The sequence below is a fragment of the Meriones unguiculatus genome, chromosome 7 (genome assembly GCF_030254825.1).
Source record: "Meriones unguiculatus strain TT.TT164.6M chromosome 7, Bangor_MerUng_6.1, whole genome shotgun sequence".
Taxonomy (NCBI): Eukaryota; Metazoa; Chordata; class Mammalia; order Rodentia; family Muridae; genus Meriones; species Meriones unguiculatus.
Window position 1 is genome coordinate 57885864 of NC_083355.1, and position 19203 is coordinate 57905066.

Sequence of the window (19203 nt, forward strand, 5' to 3'; positions counted from 1 at the left end):
ACTACAGAATGTGTTACTTTATTTTCAATTCAGGAGTCCTATATTGACTCCATGATAGAGAATGTGCTGGGTTGGCGGGTGCTGAGGATGTGTATGTGTTGTCACAGTCAAATGAACTTGGCAGGAGAAGAATCAGAAGACACCCGTTGACTAGGAGGCCTGGTGAGGACTGATGCGACTAGGGAAGCTGGGCTGCTGTGAGCCCACACAGTGGGAGGCTATTCCTAGTTGTAAGGTGTAGGAAGCTCTCCCAGAGGAAATGATCTTAAAGCTGGGTCCTGAGGGAAATTAGGAAGATGAGAGAGGCAGAAGGGGTTAGGCAGTAGGAGGAAAGAACAATCAAAGGGAGGATACCTTTAAAGGCCTTGTTGTGAAAACAAAACAAAACAAAAACTGAATAGGATGCACTCTTGACTATAGATCAGACTGAGAGGGGAAGACAGAGGTAAAGTGGAAGAGGCAGGTTGTGTCCTGACTGTGGGCTGATCATCCAGCATACATTTATGTGTGTGTGTGTGTGTGTGTGTTTTCCACCATGACAGTCTCCAGGAGGAGTCCATTTTCTCCTCCCACCATGGAGTTCCTGGGAATTGAATTTAGGTCATCAGCCTTGGTGGCAAGCGCCTTACTCACTGAGCCACCTTGCTGGGCACTGCCAGCATACATTTGAGCACCAACTATGTGTTGTGAACTGTTCTGAGCACTCGGGTTCTGTCAGCTAACAAAATAGTCTGAGGAGAGTAAACAGAAACAAAACAAACCTAAAACTACAAGCCTCAAATTCTTCCTCATGGAAATTGCATGATTGTGGAGAGTAAGAAGTTTAAGTTTAAGGACCATGCCAAAGAAATAGGTTTTATTTATTTAATTTAATTTTAATTTTTAAAATAATTTATTCATTACATATCCTGATTGAAGCCCCTTCCCTCAACTCATCCTGAGTGAGGTAACCCAGAAACAAAAAGACATGCATGGTATATACTCACTTACAAGTGGATGTTAGCCTTATAATATAGGATAAACATACTAAAATCTACAGACCTAAAGAAGGTGAACACTAAGGAGGACCCTAGGGAGGATGTTTAATTCTCATTCAGAATGGCAAAAAGGATAGTCACCAGAAGCTGTGGAAGAAAGGAGGCAGCATGGGAGCCTACTAAAGAGGGTCCTCTGAAAGGCTCCATCGAACAGGGGATGGAAGCAGATGAAGAGACTCACAGCCAAACTTTGGGCAGAGAGCAGGGAGTCTTATGGAAGAAGGTAGGGGTGATAGAAGGACACGGAGGGGACAGGAGCCCTACAAGGAGACCAACAGAGCTAAAAAAAAATCTGAGTCCAGGTGGTCCTGCAAAGACTAATGCACCAATGGAGGACCATTCATGAAGAGGATCTAGACCCCTGCTCAGAAGTGGCCGATTGGCAGCCCAGTCTCCATGTGGATCTCTGAGTGAGGGGATCAGGGGCTGCCTCTGTCATGAACTCTGTTGCCTGCTCTTTGATCACTTGCCCCTGGAGATGCAGCCTTACCAGGCCACAGAGGAAGAGGATCCAGGCAGTCCTGATGACACTTGGGTTTTAAAGCAGGAGAAAATCACTTAAAGGATTAAGGGCGAGTAATGTGGTTAAGGTTATGCTGCCTAAATGTAGACATAAAATTCATGCAGTGAGGGAACTTTAGAAAAAGGCTTTATCAGTAATGATTCTGAGCTAACAAACAAACATAAACTGGGTATCATAGAAAAACTGAATATTCTTAAAATGTTGAGAATAGTCCTGAGAGACTAGAGGCAGAGACTGGCCATTGTGGGAACCTAGATGAAAACAGCCTGGAGTGGTGCTGGGTTGCACAGTCGGGTGCACACTAATGGATGGATCTGTGGATTAGCTACAGGAAGGGACCTGTTATCCAAAATAGATAGACAAGAAATAGTTAAGGGGGGAGGTACAAAAACGTTCTTCAGTTCGATGAGATCACATTAACCATTAACTGCTAGATGGGCATTAGCAGTCCCATTGTGCTTTCATCCGTGCACCTGCGGGGTAAAAATGCTTGATAACATCCAGATAGATGTCTACATCAGTTACATTCTCTGAACTGTGCATCCAGTAAACCTGGGTGAGCACACAGTGAGGACTTTGGCCTGATGCGATTTCTTCACACTGACCCTCCTTGATCCTGGGATTATCGTCTCCTTCCTTTCAAGAGCTGACCTTCTGTTACATGCTGTGTTTATTAAACTAAGCTAAAGCATTTTTTTTTTTCCAGACAGGTGAAAGAGAGGACAACCTATTTTAAACATTGACTTTATTCTTTATTCTTTCACTGGTTGACTTGCTCCAAATATCAGTAGCAATTCTTTTTATTGTTCTCCATGATTTAACTGTAGAGCAAAATGAAATGTGTAAATTTCCTTCAGCCGTACCCTCTATGATGACCAGGCAGCTTGGCCAGGCTGTGGCATGGCTATGGTTTCTAAGCCAGTCTGTTTGGTTCTACTTTGGGTCCAGTGCATATAATGTACTGTACCTGTAAGACAGGATCAGAGTTTCAGAAATGTCTGTCTGGCTGTCAAGCTGGTACCTTAGATAAATATTGCAGGACTGTGGACAAATCAGCTCAGGTCACTACTTGCTGCCACATGCTGCTTACCCTCAGGGGTGGCTTCAGCCTCCCACAGCAGGAAGAGGCTTTCTGCATCCTTCACTGCCATCAGTTTACATCTCACAAAGATTCAACTGTTGGTCCAGTGGGTTTGGTTCTTATGAAAACGCTTATGAAACTCGTTGTTGAATGCTATAGTCACAAAATGTGTAGCCAGTAGCAGAGCTCTGCCATGGCTCTAATTGCACAGCCTTGGGGCTCAGCTATAAGTAACATATTGGTTGATTAGGGAGGAAACCTGTGGCTCTGTTAGTGCTGGAAAAATGGAAGAGGGAGCAAGTAACCGGACTACTGTCTTCTGTTTCACTGGAAGTAGTCTGAAAGGTGAAGAGCCCTCTCAAGGTGAATCAAAGTACTCTGGAAATGGCCATCAAAGTGAGTAAGTGGTTAGATATCTGCTTGGGATTTGTAGTTTCTGGATTTGCTGGCATGCAAAGACTAGGGGAGGTTTTAGTATTGGCAGAACCTGTCTTGGTCTTTGTGCACTCTTTCCATATCTGTGTCTTCTTTCCTGTGGATGGAAATAAGGACTGACTCATCATGACTCCTGGTTTTAGTTTCAATAGATTTCTGAAGGTATAAAACTAAGTTGATGAATCACCTCGTTTAAATCCATTCTATTTGAGTTCTGTGGAGGGAAGCTACATAATAGCTTAAATGTTAATATTGAGACACAGAAGGGGCTTATAGGATATATAGGAGTATATAGGAGATTGTGGGTATATAGGAGATTGTGGTAAGAGTACTCAAGAAATATGAATATTAACTAAACCATAAAAGTTCTTCTCTTTTTTTCTTTTTTTGACCTAGCAGACATCACGAGTGAGCTACCTGAACCATATAATAAATAAGCCATGTAATAATTTACATGGATTTTTTGAGAGAATTTTCTTGTGTTAAGATTCACCTGAAATTCTTCTCTAAGAAGAGATAAATAAAATCAACCTGTAAAGTCCCCCTTTGTGTTTACTTCTATATTAAAATAATGGCATAAACATTGTTTTTTAGTAGAGTGGAAGCTCATGATGGTCAAAATATGTAAAGAAAGCTTCATGAAACAGTTATGATCTGTATTATGAGGGATGAACTGATAAGAATGGGACAGAATGGGGCAGAAGGATGCTTCAGATGTGGAGCATCAATAAGGCACAGCTTGGGGTCAGAGGTCAAGCTCTGAGTACTGGGTAGCTTCCTGGGCAGGTCACTGCCTGATTGAAGGGCACGGTCCTCGTCTGCAAGATAGGTAAACTGTTCCTCTTTCCATGCTGTCTACTTTCTCTATTTATTTCATTCCCTTTCCCTTTCTTTCTCTTCTCCCTGTATCTTTATTGTTTTTAACCTTCCACATATGCTTTCTGAGTGTTAACACTGGACTATGCCAAATGCCCCATTTCTGCCTGTATAGTGATAAACTTGCTACACCAGAAGAATGCATTTGGCCTTCAGGAGGCTAGATGGATGAAGGGGTGGCTAACAGGCTGAAGGAGTAGGGAAATACTGACAATATAAATTAAAATGATGGCTTCACCAGTTGTTTACATATTTAACATTTTTTCATTTTCTTTTGATAAGTCCTTTGTGAGTCAGTGAGATTTCTGTAGAGAATAACACATTAGATAGCAGAGGAGAGGAGGTTTTAGTGTAGTCTGTATCAATACACATTTAGAGGCTCCTTATAGCTTTTATAATAAACAAGAAACATTGCCATCCAAATGCAGGGCTAGAGAAACAAACCCTGCTTTATAAAAACATAACTATAAACAAATTCATGATTTTTAGAAACTAGAGCTAAAATGGAGGAAAGGCTACAACTTTGATGTTGAAACTCAGGAATTATTATTTTATATCACCTCTTGGGCTTGCACAGAAAACAAGTTGTCTCTATGAAGTAGTTTGAAATGCAAATGGGAAGAAGGCTCCCATGGCTGGAAAAGTACAAGTGTGGTGAAAGGCAGGGGAAGGAACAGAAGGGAGCAGGAACAACAAAAATAAAGTATGTTCAAAATTTCCATAATAAAATTAATAATTTGTATGCTAATTTTTAAGCCTCCAAGAAAGCAACTTAAAACTGCTCAAGAAACATCATGTATACTTAGGTCAGGTGTGATGGCATACACCTGTAATCGTAGCCTGTGGGAGGCTGAAGTGGAGGATCCTGAGTTCAAGGTCACCCTAGGTTACATAGTGAGACCTTCCATCTCAATAACACAAACACCACAAAACCCAGAAGGAACAGCCTTCTCAGCCTGAAGTTCAGTTTAGTCGGGGGGTGTGTACTGAGGGCCACTGGGACCAGAATGTACTGAAGCTGTGCTGTGTGTAATGCACACAAAGGCAGCTCCCCCATGGCTAGGTCACTGGGCTCACACCAGTCTCAAAATTCTGAACAGCGAAGGAAGCAATGGAGTAGAAAGGCAAGCTTCACGCAGGAGGAGCAATGGCAATGTGTACTGAGCTCAAATCAACAATAGCCTAACTGAAGAGTGGCCAGTAGAGCTGGGTGTGGGGCTGCATGTCTGTAATCCCAGCACTAGGGAGGAAGAGACAGGTGGATCTCTGTGAGCTGGAGGCCAGCCTGGTCTACAAGGTGAGTCCAGGACAGCCAAGGCTACACAGAGAAACCCTGCCCTGAAGTACACAAAGACAAACATCAAAGAAGAGAGTGGACAGCAGGGGGTCTCGGGAGATGACTTGGGGTGGGGGGGATAAAGCAGTGCTGCACAAGCAGGAGGAGCAGGAGCACAAGGTGGGCAAGGCAGTCAGTCCCTGTGGTTTCACACTTGAGAGGTGAAGACAGGGATCTCTGGAGCACCGGCCAGCTGGCCGGGCCGTGTTGGTGCATTCTGGGTTCTGCTGAGAGAACCTGCCTTGATGAGCACAGGGGAACGTGATTAGGAAGGCTCCAAGCTTCATCTTCAGGCCTCCGCATGCACACACCCTTGTGCATGCGCGCTTGTACATACATGCATGCTCACACACAGCAAACACACACACAGAAGACACAAAATTAATGAAAATACATTAGAAGTAAAAATGTATACTAAATCCACATGAATGTTTCTAAGCAAGAAATAAAAAATGGGTAACGGAGGCACGGAAAGTTGTTTACTGTCACCAGTCACTAGGGAATGGTGAGACAATGATGCATCACTTCCCTTTTGTTAGAACAGCTATTGTCAAAACGATGAGGGAAGGGGGTGGGGACAGACAGTGCAAACTATATGCACGTATTGAAATATCACATTGACTTTCTTTGATACGTGCAGTCGGCACATGTTGATCTAAAACAAAAATGTCTTTAAAAGACAGAACATAACAATTGTTGGCAAGGATGTGAGAAAAAAGAAAACATTGTACACTGTTTGCAGTAATGTAGATTTTGCAGCCAGTATAGAAAACACTATGGTAATTCCTAAGACGAAATTAAAAATAGAGCTGCCATATGGCCCCCCAGTCTCACTACTGCGTATGTATCCAGAGGAGATCATCACAGCGCGCTGAAGAGACATGTGCGATCTGTATTTATTATGGTGCTATTCACAATAACCAACACATGGAGACAGTGCTGTATCAGTTATCAATGGTAACTGAATAAAGAAAAGGTGGGGCAGATACACACCACACTGCTGAGCACAGAAAAATTAAATCCTGTCGTTTGAGAACATGGGCGGGGCCTGAGGTCACTAAGTTAAGTGAGGTAAGTCAAGCACAGAGAGACACATGTCGTATATCCTCTCTCCTATGTGGAATCTGAACAAGGAGATATCAGAAGCCAAGAGTGCTGTGGTGTCTCCCAAAGGCTGGGGAGAAGAGAAGAAAGGAGAGGGAAGGGCAAGTTATTAGTGGCCATCAAGATGGGCTAGCTGGAAGGGAGTGTTGGCATTCTGTTGCATGACAGAATGGCTGCGGATAAAGACAATGCAATATACATATATATATATTCAAAAGCTAGAATATCTTGAGTATTTTCACTAGAAATAAATAATAAATGTTGTGGAGAGAGATGTTTACCATTATTTGACAATGAAAATGCACATCAAAGCATCACATGGCAGCATTCTATAAATATGTACAATTTTTGTGTGTTCATTTTTAAAAGAAATATCACAGTGTAGCGAATTGGTTAGAAGGAAACAAATGAGTGGTAAAGCTAGTTTTGAAGTAGTCATCAAACTTGTCTTACTATGATGGCAGGAAAGGCATTTCCAGGGGAGAAGAATCAGCAAGCCACAGTCAGTCTGGCCCTAACCTACCTTTCAGTCTTACCTTTGCTTCTTTGTCTGTTTGGAGACAAGCTCTTGCTATGTAGCTCAGGCTGGTCTGGAATTTACTATGTAGGGACTGCAAGACTTCAGCACTATACTTGATGTGACCTTGTCTTCTTTTTCACAAACTCCAGCCTGATCAATTTAAAAATTCCTCAGTATCTGCACACAAGCTTAAACCCTGCTAGAGCTGGCCAAAGTATTTTGTGAATCAGTACTCTCATGAGAGGCTTTGTGATGAAAAGAAAAAAAAAAGTCCCTTGGTCAAATGCCTGTGAGAAATGTTCTAGACTTCTTTTGGAACTTGAGTATCAGAAGCATTGAGAAGCTCTACAATACAGAACTTGTTCCAACTTTGTTTAGCAAGTATTCTCCAAACTTACTTGAATATGTTTGAATTTGGGGACTGCCCCTTCTACTCAACCCTGTGTCTAGAAAGAGCTATAAAGATCCCCCAGGACTAGGGTCCTGCCCATTCCAACTGTTACTCGTACCTTAGTTTTAATGGCTTTGGAGGCACTTGCCCTTGGAACATGCTTTTGCATGCTCTGTGCTGGAGTTTATGTGCTTCATTTGGGTTCTCATATAGGACCTAGTGCAGTGCTTTCCATACAGTGTTTGTCCAGTTAGTCTCTACTGCACGGATGAGTAAAGTATACACGACACTGAGGAAATTGGTCTTTTTATTTTAAATTACACTAAATTATATTAATAGAGCAAACATGGCTGTAGATATGGATGGAAACTTGTATTTTTATATATAAGCTTGAGAATGAAGAGGCTGCAGTTTTAGGGCTAGTCCCGGTGTGTTGTATGTGCACATTCATGCTCAGCTAAGGGGCAGTGTGAGGACGCTACATTGATTCTATTTTGAAAATCATTTTCTGAGTTCTGACATTGTCTTAGAATGTGAAGTCAGGCCTGGAGTTTGTGCCTGCTTAGACCTTTTGAACCTTTCTTTCCATCTTGATACACTTTCTTATGCTTATTCTGGCTTGATCTTGGCAGCAGTCCCTGGGTTGCTTTTGTTCACTGGTGAGAGCCCATGTGGAATTTAATCATCTGTGACGTTTGTCTGATCTTTCTTCTTTTGAGTGTGTAACACATTCAGCTCTGCTCTGTTTTCCAATGGAGGGCGGAAAACAGACTTCTTTGCCTTCCTCCCATACTGCTTTCCGCCTCATATGGTCTGCCTCATGTATTATTACATCATATAAAAGAGTATGTGGGGGGTGGGGAGAGAAGAGAGGGGAGAGAGAAAAGGACACAGAGAGAGGAGAGAATGCTGAGTTAGCTAGGCCAGATACCAGTGCAAGCTGTTGTGAGGGTGTGGTGATCTCTAGAAAGAGCCTGGGCTCTCATAAGGAAATGCCTGCTTTTCTCCCACATAGGCATCGGCCTCACCCATGTTCTGAAAGTTGAAGTTTTTACCTTTGGAGTAGAGCACTGGAGACCTTGTGAGGGGAGGGGCTTGGGAGGAGTTTTATTGTTACTACACTTGTTTAAGAGCCCCTGATTAGTCAGAATGAGACTGAGGTTTCTATGGAGAAGGCCAACCTCATCTGGAGTGTAGTTTCTTGTCTTTAGAGTTTCTTCACTTTTCAGAGTCTTTTTAATTTCATGAAAACTAAGTTATTTGCATTTGTGGATGACAAGAGGCAACAGGCAAAGCAGACTTTTAAATTTGAAGTTATAAACTTGATATATTAAATTACCTAAATATAGATCAATGGTAAGAGTGTATGTCTAGTGTGCATGAAACTCTTTGGTCTACAACACTAACACCAATAATAATAACAACAATGCCAGTCTTCTAGTGGAGGCAGGAGGGCCAGAAGTTCCAGATCATCTTTACTTACACAGAGATTTTGAGGACAGCCTGGGCTACAGCGAGAGTCTGCCTCAGAAAACACATAAACAAACAAATAAATGAGCACATAAATTTTATTTGTGAGAGAAAGTTCTGAGACTCAAATTTGGCTATGTATAACAAATCAACATTATGCTAGCAAGGATAATTGTATCATTTTCCACAGGGACATTATGGTATGCAATTAAAACAGAAAACCTTTTTTCTGGCATGGCAAAATTTCATTGGTGTGAAATGGGAATGGGAAATTAACATTTAACATTATTGTAATAACATTGAGTATTTAGAACAGATATTAATATTTTCTAGAATGAACAACTATTATGATGTCTATCATAAAGCAAGTGTTGAAGGAGAATAATGGCCTTCCAGCTGAAGGGATGGGGAAGGCTGGTGGCATTCATTAACCATGAACATAGAGGAGCATCATTTCCATCTCCGCCCATCCCCCACAAAATATCTTCTGTGCTTCACTTCCTTTGAAGTCAGTATATGGTCTTTGCTTTAATCCATTTTTTAATCTCCCTTTGAAGTCAGTGGGAGCTCATGCCTGCAAGACAGGGGAGCAGTGGAGGGCTGGGTGCCTGCTGGTGATGAAGGGCAGGCTAAATCTTCACCAGAAATTCGTGTTTACCGACTGTCCTCATGTGCTTGAGCTACTGGGCTCCACACAGAAAGAGTCTCAAACTAGTCAAGTATTCATTCCCGCTATTACCAGGGCTTTAAAATGACCCAAACCAGTAACTTCTTTTTAGGATAGGATATTTTTGCTTCAAATGATTGGGAACATTTTATAAAGACACACTCCAAAATGTCTTACTTAACTGAATTTTTCAGATAACTGAAAATAATAATCCTTCTGCTTGAAATCCTCTCCTGTTAGCCTTTCCCTACCATCTCATTAAATACTGTGGCTCAGACGGGAGGTTAGTAATTCTTCATTTTTCTTATCAATCGTCCTCCTTTACACAGGCTACTTCTGCTCTGGTCCCTGCTTTTCCGAGCAGCCTGAAGAAAGGTGAGGAAGAGTCCAGTGGACCTGAGTCAAGTGTGAGACTTTCCCCCTTTCACCTTCTTTTTCCTCCCTTGTCAGATCCCTCCCTGCCTATGTTTCCTCTCCTTGAGCTTCCTGCTCTTTTCCATCACCTTTGACCTGCTCCTAGGACATTAAATTTGCCCAGAAACAGAGGATGCTTCCATTACTGTGTGGCATACAGACTTTTGTTCCAGGGTTGGGCTCTGCATCTGTGGCTGGGTCTTGAAATGATGGCGTCTCAGAGCACCATATTCACCCATTCAAGCCTTATCTCTGCAGCACCCGCCATGAACTTTAATTTCAGTATCTACGAGTGGCATCACCTTCTATCTAGCTTCTATCTAGCCTGCAAAATCTGTGCAATTGCTCTTGACATCTCTTCCCTTTGCTTCTAATTATGTTTTAAGTCCTGTTCCATCTGCCTTAGGAAGTCCTGACCTGTCCATCTTTCCCACTCCACCTGTTGCTGGCTGCTTGTGGAGAGGCAAGGAAGAGTCCAGCATCCTTTGCTCCTTCCTTATTGCTCCTTGCAGCTGTTTTGGGTTTTCACATGCCCCCACTGTCTTCTAACTTACTACCTCACCCAGCCCATCTGGCCCACATCATCCTCTAGTGACACATCTCGCCAAGGCAGACCTCACTTATTGTTCTTAACTAAGTCTTTTTTCCAGTGCTGCCAGGTCCAAGTCCAGGGTCCCACTATGCCCTCTCATTTCTCTTTCCTCTTTGCTCCTTGTTTATCTTCAGCCTGGTAGAGTCCTAATTACTTTATAACCTCTGGACCTCAGGCCATAATCTGTGAAAAGGGATTAGTAATAAAAACCTTAGAAACATGTGCCACTCAGGAGCAGCTCAAGAAATACTCTTTTTTCCCCCTCTTTTGCTTTCTGCACAGTGACGTCCCTTTACCTCTCTGCTAACAGAGTGCTTTTTATCCCTCTACCCACTATTCTGTTTGCTTTGAATTGGCTTCTAGAATTCTTCTTAGAGATGACCCAGTGGGCCTGGGTTTAAGAGGCTGGAGGAAAGGTGGTTAAAGATGTTTACTGCTCTTGCAGAGAATCCAGTTCCCAGCACCCATATTGTGTCAGTAACTCCAGTTCCAACCAATTCATCTCTCTCTCCTGGCCTCCTCAGGCCTTGCACTACATTACATACATACACACACACACATACAGGCAAGCACTCGTGCATAAAATAAAGAATTCTACCTTAAAACAATAGCTAAGGTTTCAGGGGAAGGCTCTGAGGTCAAGATATCTCTAGGCCCAGTTAGCAAACATCACAGCTTGTGTCCTTTTATTCCATGTGCTTGCTATGTGAGGTTTGGGCAGGTTGTATACTCTCTTTGCGTCCAAATTTCCTAATTATAAATACTTTTAGTACACAGTAAGTATTAAATGAGCTACTGCATGAAAATTTTAGTATAATGGCGGCATATAAGTGGTCGATTAATATTGGCTATCATTATTTAATAATTACTCTAAATGTTGAGTGTCTTCTGGCCAGTGACACAGCATTCTCAATGCCCAGGTTCAGTTTCCCATTTCAAGGACAGTTGAGGGATTCAGGTGTCTGTTACAGTAGCTGTCTGGAAATAGAAGCTTGCTTGGCTTATACGTGCTGTAGAAGGGGCAGATGGAAGCCTCTGGCAGCTTTGTTTTTCATGGGAGAGAAGCAAAAGAGGGACTACATCCTGGATTTAAAGAATTCCAATTTAGAAATGTTATGCTTTGTTATAGAGTTAGAGGTTTTTGAGATCCTGGTAAAGAGGATTAATTTCAAGGTTTTTTGTTTGTTTGTTTATTTTTGTCACTCTTTCCTAGTAAAAATTAACAAGAGGTTGAAGGTGAAACCTTCAAACATCAACTAAATGTTTAGGTGTGTTAAGAGAAAAGAATTCTAGTTCCCACCATTTGCCTGCAAATTTCATCCTGAGTGAGGTATCCCAGAAGCAAAAAGACACACATGGTATATTCTCACTTATAAATGGATATTAGACATATAATATAGGATAATCATACTAAAATTTGTACACCTAAAGAAGCTAATCAAGAAGGAGGATCCTGGGGAAGATGCTCAATCTTCATTCAGAAAGGCAAACAAGACGGACATCAGAAGAGGGAGGAAACAGGGAACAGGACAGGAACCTATCACAGAGGGCCTCTGAAAGACTCTACCCATTAGGGTATCAAAGCAGATGCTGAGACTCATAGCCAAACTTTGGGCAGAGTGCAGGGAATCTTATCAAAGAAGGGGGAGATAGAAAGACGTGGTGGAGCTCCACAAGGGCAGCAACAGATCCAAAAAGTCTGGGCCCAGGGCTCTTTTCTGAGACTGATACTCCAACCCAGGACCATGCATGGAGATAAGCTAGAACAGATGTAGCCCATCGCTGCTCATTGTCCAAGTGGATACCTTAGTAATGAGAACAGGGACTGTCTTTGACATGATCTCAGGGGCTGGCTCTTTGATCACCTCCCCCTGAGTGGGGAGCAGCCTTACTAGGACACAGAGGAAGACAATTCAGCCAGTCCTGATGAGACCTGATAGACTAGGGTCAGAGGGAAGGGGAGGAGGACTCCCCTATCAGTGGACTGGGGAAGGGGGCAAAAGAGAAGAGGGAGGAAGGGTGATATTGGCAGGGGATGAGAGAGGGGTCTACAGCTGGGATACAAAATGAATAAACTGTAATTAATAAAAAATAAATAAATTTTAAAAAAGAAGAAAAGAATTGTCTTAGAGCAGCTTCAAAAGCATTTCTGTTAGCACAGTGTATGGTGCATTTCTGTAACCCTCCTGCCCTTGCTGAAGTAGGGGGATTGAAAGCTGTGGCTAACCTGACAACTTGGTAAGACTCTGGCTCAAATGAAAATAAATAAATAAATAAATAAATAAATAAATAAATAAATAAATAAAAAGAGCTAGGGAAATACACCTCAGTGGTATTGAACTTTCCTAGCATTTATGAGGCCCTAGGTTCAATCCCCAGTAATGCAAGAAAAAATAAGTACATGAAACACAAAACGAATATTGTAAAAAATAATATATACATACTTGTTGCAGGAATAGATCACTGCTGCTTGAAAGGAAACAAGAGAAGTTGTGTGTGTGCGCACGTGTGCTTCTGTCTGTCTGTCTATGTAATCTGTGATTTCCTATTCTACTCTGAAAGAGTAGATGAACTTTTAAGTGAGTAAATTTGGCCGGTCCCTAGAAAATCCAGTATGCTTATGTGTGGCACTATGGTGGAGTTACATTCCAAGACATTTAACATATACAGGGTCAACCAGGAATATTTGAAAACAAATCAGTGAATAATTCTGTATGTCAGTTCAATCAGACTCAATTAGGCCTGAGTCAAGAGCTCCCTGGAGATGGGAGGTGTCCATGGCTTGCCTTTTCTCCATTGAAGATGATTCTAGTTCACACATGGCTGAAATACAAGTCTACCTTCCCATATTACCTAACCCAAGAAGGAGCCACTGGCTGCTCCAACACAGCGAGGAAACAGTGTTGTTAGGAGCAAGGCACTAGTCTCCAGACGTGAGGTTTTTAGCATACCTCAAGAACCTCAAGCTTGGGGCATGCAGCTTCTTATTCCCCAGTAGCTGTCATTCCACTCGTTCTCTGCAAGTTCTCCCTCTCCCTCTCCTTCTCTCTTCCCCCTCTCTCTCCCTCTCCTTCTCTTCCCCCTCCCTCTTTGCATTTCCTCATTGAGGGTCACCAGAAATGGGCTGAGTCAAAGGCTGGTTTCTGATTAGAAAACAGCCTCTGGTAATGTACTCAGTACTGGAATTAAGAGCACTGTCAGTGTTTAATACCTCCTATCTGAAGACGGGTCTGGGAGAGTGGTAGGAAGGAACAAAATCCATTGATATGTGAAAGCAGGTTATAGGCCCAAGAGGAATCGATTGTGTTCTCTTTTTGGTGGAATAGTAGGGAAAGGGCCTGCTTTCTCTAAAAGGCTAATCTTTTGTTGTTGTGTTTGTCTGTTTGTTTTGTTTTGTTTTGTTTTTTTTTGAGACAGGGTTTCTCTGTATAACCACCCTGGATGTCCTGCAAGGCTAATTCTTAATGTCAGAGCGACAGGTGGGATCTCCAGGGTAAGGAGATTTTTCTCTGTGTTTTGTACTGCCCTCATTTGCAAGGGATTCGGGATGTTTTTTATTCACTAGGCAAAATTTCATGGGAAAGTAGAGAGTAAAATCTGGAGTCCTAAGTTTATTGCTCCTGGTTTGTTACTGCAGTTTAAGAACAGAAGGAGATGAGAACAGAATCGCCTATATTAGCTGCTCAGGAGTCATAGAATCATGAAGTTTTGGTTATGAATGTGACATAAGACTTCCACTGAATTTTAAATGTGTGAAATGATTCATTTAAATGGAAAATATATGGCAAAGAACCTCAGTTTCCTGGTCTCAGGCCCTATTCCTCCTGCTGTTACAGTGTCTCTGATGAACTGGTCTAATTGGAACCGGTTTGGCATGTTTTGTGGTAGCACAGCCCCGCCTTGCAGTGTGCTTCCGGACAAGAGGGAACAAAGTCCACTTACTGTTGCTTGCTCTGGCCTCAGGAGTGTGGCTGTCACTGACAAAGTGCCCAGAGAGCTAAGCTCTGCAAACATTCCAGGCTTGTGTTGTAGGAATGGGGAAGGATTAGAATGAGGCGAACCAGGATGGATGAAGAAATCTGGATGATGCTGGTGAAACCTGCAACTGTAAAAATTGATCTCATTTATGGTAATGATGTCCTATAAAACTAATAGGAGTTTGCTGACTATCCTAGTCTTTGATCTGATTGGCACCAGGGACAGCAGGCAGTGAATTTGACATGACCAGCAGCTCTAGCCGTCACTGCCTGTGCTCCACCTGCTATGGTGCTGCTCTTGGTCTTGCAGAGACCTCACTTGCATCTTGATGGTCCCTGAGCTCTTCACGATACCCTGCAGAGAAAACTGGGCTAAGAAACCTTTTTCCTCTGCGTGGAACAATAGCAACCACCATCATGTAGATTGGAAACATTTATTTGAAGGAAGAAGGACTATAAGAATCCCCAGACTAACAAATGTACTATGGCTGCTTTCATAACATTACAAGAGTAACCTCTAATGCTGGTGGCTGAGGGAAAAAGAAAACCACATTTATCCGAACACCAGTGAAGCCCAGAGCCCAGGTCAAAGGTCATAAAAGAGAGCCCTTTCTCTCTTTCTTTTGACCACATCAATCTGCCTCATGAAGATTATAACTTTTGCTTAAAATTTATAACTTCTAAAAAATTATTTAATTGAAACACAAGAAGCAATCATGTTTAAGTACCTTGTTCTCAACAGGGGTCAGTATTTGGGTTGAACATTTTCAGGTTCTTGGCCTCTTGTTCCAAGAACTGAAGTAAAAATTCACGTAGATTTATAAAGTAGCATGGGAACATCTCATAAGCCCAAGGAAATTCCAGGCCAGAAATCCATGGTCAAGAGTAATGGCAGCACATACGGAGCAGCAGTACTCCACAGCTCCGGATGTTTGGGACTTTCTTTAATGAGGGTCAAGGAGGAGTTCGGTTGCTGTGCTGAATAGCACAGTTTATGTCAACTCAACATAGACTAGAGTCACTGGGGAAAGGGAACCTGTTGTATAATTACTAATATTTAATACCGATTCGTATTGTTATTAAATGCAGTAGTATTATTTAACTTGCTATTATACAAATAGAAGACACAAAAACCTGTTAGATTTATAACAAGCCTTAAACATTAGGGGTGGGCAGATATCAACCCTCTAAGCTCCCTTGTTATCTCCCGGCCACACATCCCATCTAAAATCCCCAGAAGTATTTGCATATGCTCACTGTGGATTCTTCTCTCTATCATGCCAATCCTAAGAGCAAGCTCCTTTAGCCACATGTTTTTGTTCATGCTAACCCATGGTGACCTCTCCTCTCTTCTTCCCTCCTTCTATCCTTCTCTCTCTCTCTCTCTCTCTCTCTCTCTCTCTCTCTCTCTCTTTCTCTCTCGTGATCCTTCTGCCCTTCCAAGCCTGAGAACATTAGCTCTGCCTACCTGCACTTCTGCCCAGCCCAGTTATAGGCAATTTTATTGGCCAATCAGGGATAATTTAGGAGGCAAGGTTACACAGTATCACTTGGTGTACGTGAGCATTTGCTTGTCATAGAACAATAAAGATCTTGGGGGGGGACAAGCAATTAACACTTGAATACATAGTAGCTAAGCTATGCATGTGGAGGGCCTTAGATTGCAAATGTCAATTTAAAGAAACAGACAAATAATATTCAGTGGCACCAATTCTCTAACTTGATTAGTAATTACTCTGCTAATCCTCTACTGCCTCCTGATTAGGAACAGAACTTGCTTTATTAAAATATGAAAGTAGCACATCTGTAAAAGATGTGGAGGGTGGGGGTCCATTGGCAGACAGAAGTCTTTACTACGGGCTTTCATGGGTACCTGAACTCCTTTGAGAGCCTGAGCTGGAGTTGGAGCAGGAGCAGAAACTGAAGCTAGGGCTCATGTAGATGCTATAGCCCCAGCCTTTGCCAGGGTCTTAGCCCTCGTTGACAGAGCCTCCCGTGACCCTTGGCTGTGTAATGATGAAACCGTTTTCCATTCTTAGAGTGGATGATGAATAAGTCAGTGTTTGCTTCCAGACACTAGCATCTTGGGCTTAACCTCTATGGCTTTACAAGGGCCCGATGCCTTGACATGTGTGCCTTCACATGTTTTGAACCTTCTAAGGCCATTCTTTTTGTGCTTCTTTGCACATGCATATTCCAAAGAAGCCTGTGGTTTACCTGTGTAAGAAAGTCACGTCTTTGTCAAGGGTTTCTTCACACCATTTCCAAGTGCAAAGTACCATGGTGTTTGTAAGTAGATCTCTGGCTCCCAAACTTATAGCCTCAAAACAGGCTAAAAATACTATCAGCTCCAGGCTCATCGCGGAAGCATGTCCCTCCTTCTGCTGAAACTAACCCTTGGTAGACATGGGGCACGAGGCCAGGAAACCTGCACTGGATGTGGGTGGTGCAGCCCTTAGACCTGCCTGCTACTTCACAGTAAGCCATCATTCCTGGAGTGCCGGAGGCAGCGCAGTGCTGCAGATCTTCTCGGCTAAGAAACTCTGCTCTTGTTTTATTCAGATTTTCTTTAGTGTCTTGGTCTTGAGTTGTCAGCTTTTCATCTTCTGCGTTAGAGTTTATCTCTCTGCTTTCTTTTAAAAAACAGATTTTTTTAAAAAAAATTTATAGTAGGAAAAGCTATGTTCAGCACCAATAACTGTAAGTTCACAAACTTTTGGCTTCAATTATCTCTGTTCCTGCATGTCTTTGTACACATGTGTGAAATACAATCTATTAAGCATCTAACTTTCTTCCAGAGCAAAAATTGTCTGGGATCAAGTCCCTGACTACTGATTATTTTGAGAGGAGCTTTGAGGTCTGTGTTTGAGTCACTGTTCTATTGTTGTGAAGCATTTATTTGGGGGTTTCTTACAGATTCAGAGGCTTACTCCATGACCATCCTGGCAGGGAGCATGGTGGGCAGGTATGGAGCTAGGGCAATAGCTGAGAGCTTTCATCCACATCTGCAGGAAGGCGGTAGAAAGATAGAGAGACTGGGCCTGGCAGTGTGAGCTTTTGAAATCTCAAAACCCATTGGCACACCTCCTCTAGCAAGGCCACACCTATTCCTACAAGGCCACGCCTCCTAATCCTTCCCAAACAGTTTCACAAAGTGGGGACCAAGCATTCAAACATATGAGCCTGAAGGCCATGCTCAGTTAAAGCACCTCCATGTTTTGGGCTTTCCCTCCCTGAGACTACTGAGTCTATCTGCAGCAGCAGATGGATGCCCACATGGACCTGATAGGAGCCACCTAAGTCTGAAAATAACTTTTCAACTCTTTTCTGGGTGTGCTAAAGCAGAGTAAATTAGTACTTGTGCACAGTGGCTTATCACAGATCTTATTTCAAATACAGCTTAGGAGTTTTACTAGGTTTGTGAGAGTCAGCTGTGATGCTTTCCCCGTGTCATCTTTAAAGTGTAGAGAGAGAAGGAAGGGGAGGTAGAAAGAAACAAAAGCGTGAGGAGGGAGTGCAATGAGGGACAGGAGATGGGGAGCAGAGAGAAGCAGAAAGGGGAAGAGAAAAAGAAAGAATGAATCTGAAAGTGGGGAGAGGACACCTCATCATCTATTGGAGAGCATTCATCTGCCATCCGAGGATTACCTGGTATTCAGTAGTGTCCCTGCAAATGAGATAACACATTTCAATGACATTTTTAAATTTATCTTTTTTAGATATACCATTCTGGGGAATTGGTTGTATTTCAAATTATCATTAAAGACCAGAAACTACCTAGAAGTCTAGCATGAGAGCTGAAAAAGATATCTTAACACCTTTAAATAAATAAATAGAATAAAATAGTTTTTCTTTTCCCACAAATAAAAATGAAGTTCGGTTATGTTAAATGACATCACCAGACGTTATTAGCTATTCAGAGGCAAAGCAAGGACCACACAGTTCTAACTTGTATTTTGTTGCTTTTTATTATACTACAGACACAGTATATACGTCAGATGTACCAGAAACTGACAGTAGCTGAGGGCTTTTGGAGAGCAAAGAGTGAGTGGAACTGACCTTGAGGCAAAGGGGATAAAAAGCTGGTTTGTTTTGAAGTAGGAACAAGGGAAAGATACAGAGATTTGGGGAAGGAAGCATGTGTTGGAGTGGGCTGTAATCTCAGCCTCCAAAAGGAATTTAGTGAGGAAAAAAAACACTGTTTTTTTGGTTTGGTTTGTTTGTTTTTGTAGTATAGACTGTAATGAGGTCATTAGCTGCAATGAGGAAGCTGGTGATCTTCTCTTCTGCCTGAAAGGAATGATAGGCAGACAGGACTGGTATTCTGGAGCTGTCTGGAGGCGAATACATAGAGAGCTGAGCACTGTAAAGCACCTTGGTGGAGGTGCTTGAGGAGGAACTGAACAGGAAGTGTTGGAGTGCTTGAAATTGCTGGCATGCACTTTCCAGTCTTGCCTGTCAGGAGTACGCGGCCAAGCAGAAGGTGGCTGAGTCTGGTAGGGCAGCAACTCACAGAGGGAGCCTATTAGACACGTCACCAACAAAAGGGTAATCCGTACGTTCACCCACATTTCACATAAAATATGTCTATGGTTATTAAATAGACATACATAGCTAGCTTTATACAAATGTATTAATATTGTACCTTTGTGTTATAGTCTCTTTTACTTAAAGTTAAAATTACTTTTATTGAATCCAGGAATGTGAAAGGTAGGTTACAACTTCTGCTCTTCTTATATAAGGATTCCTCTTGAACTGAATTTTGTTGTCATGATCATAG

At 42.3% G+C, this 19203-nt stretch overlaps 1 protein-coding gene across 6 annotated transcripts in view; it reads left to right on the top strand.

Annotated features, from left to right (window-relative positions):
* Positions 1 to 19203, top strand: part of Akap6 (A-kinase anchoring protein 6) — a 443623-nt gene that overhangs the window by 36410 nt on the left and 388010 nt on the right. The window contains exon 4 of one of the 6 annotated variants that reach the window (XM_060387493.1): positions 13864 to 13939. The exons of the other annotated variants lie outside the window; for them this stretch is intronic. The gene's annotated coding sequence lies outside the window, so the exon portion shown is untranslated. The remainder of the gene's footprint in view (positions 1 to 13863; positions 13940 to 19203) is intronic. 6 annotated transcript variants of the gene reach the window in all.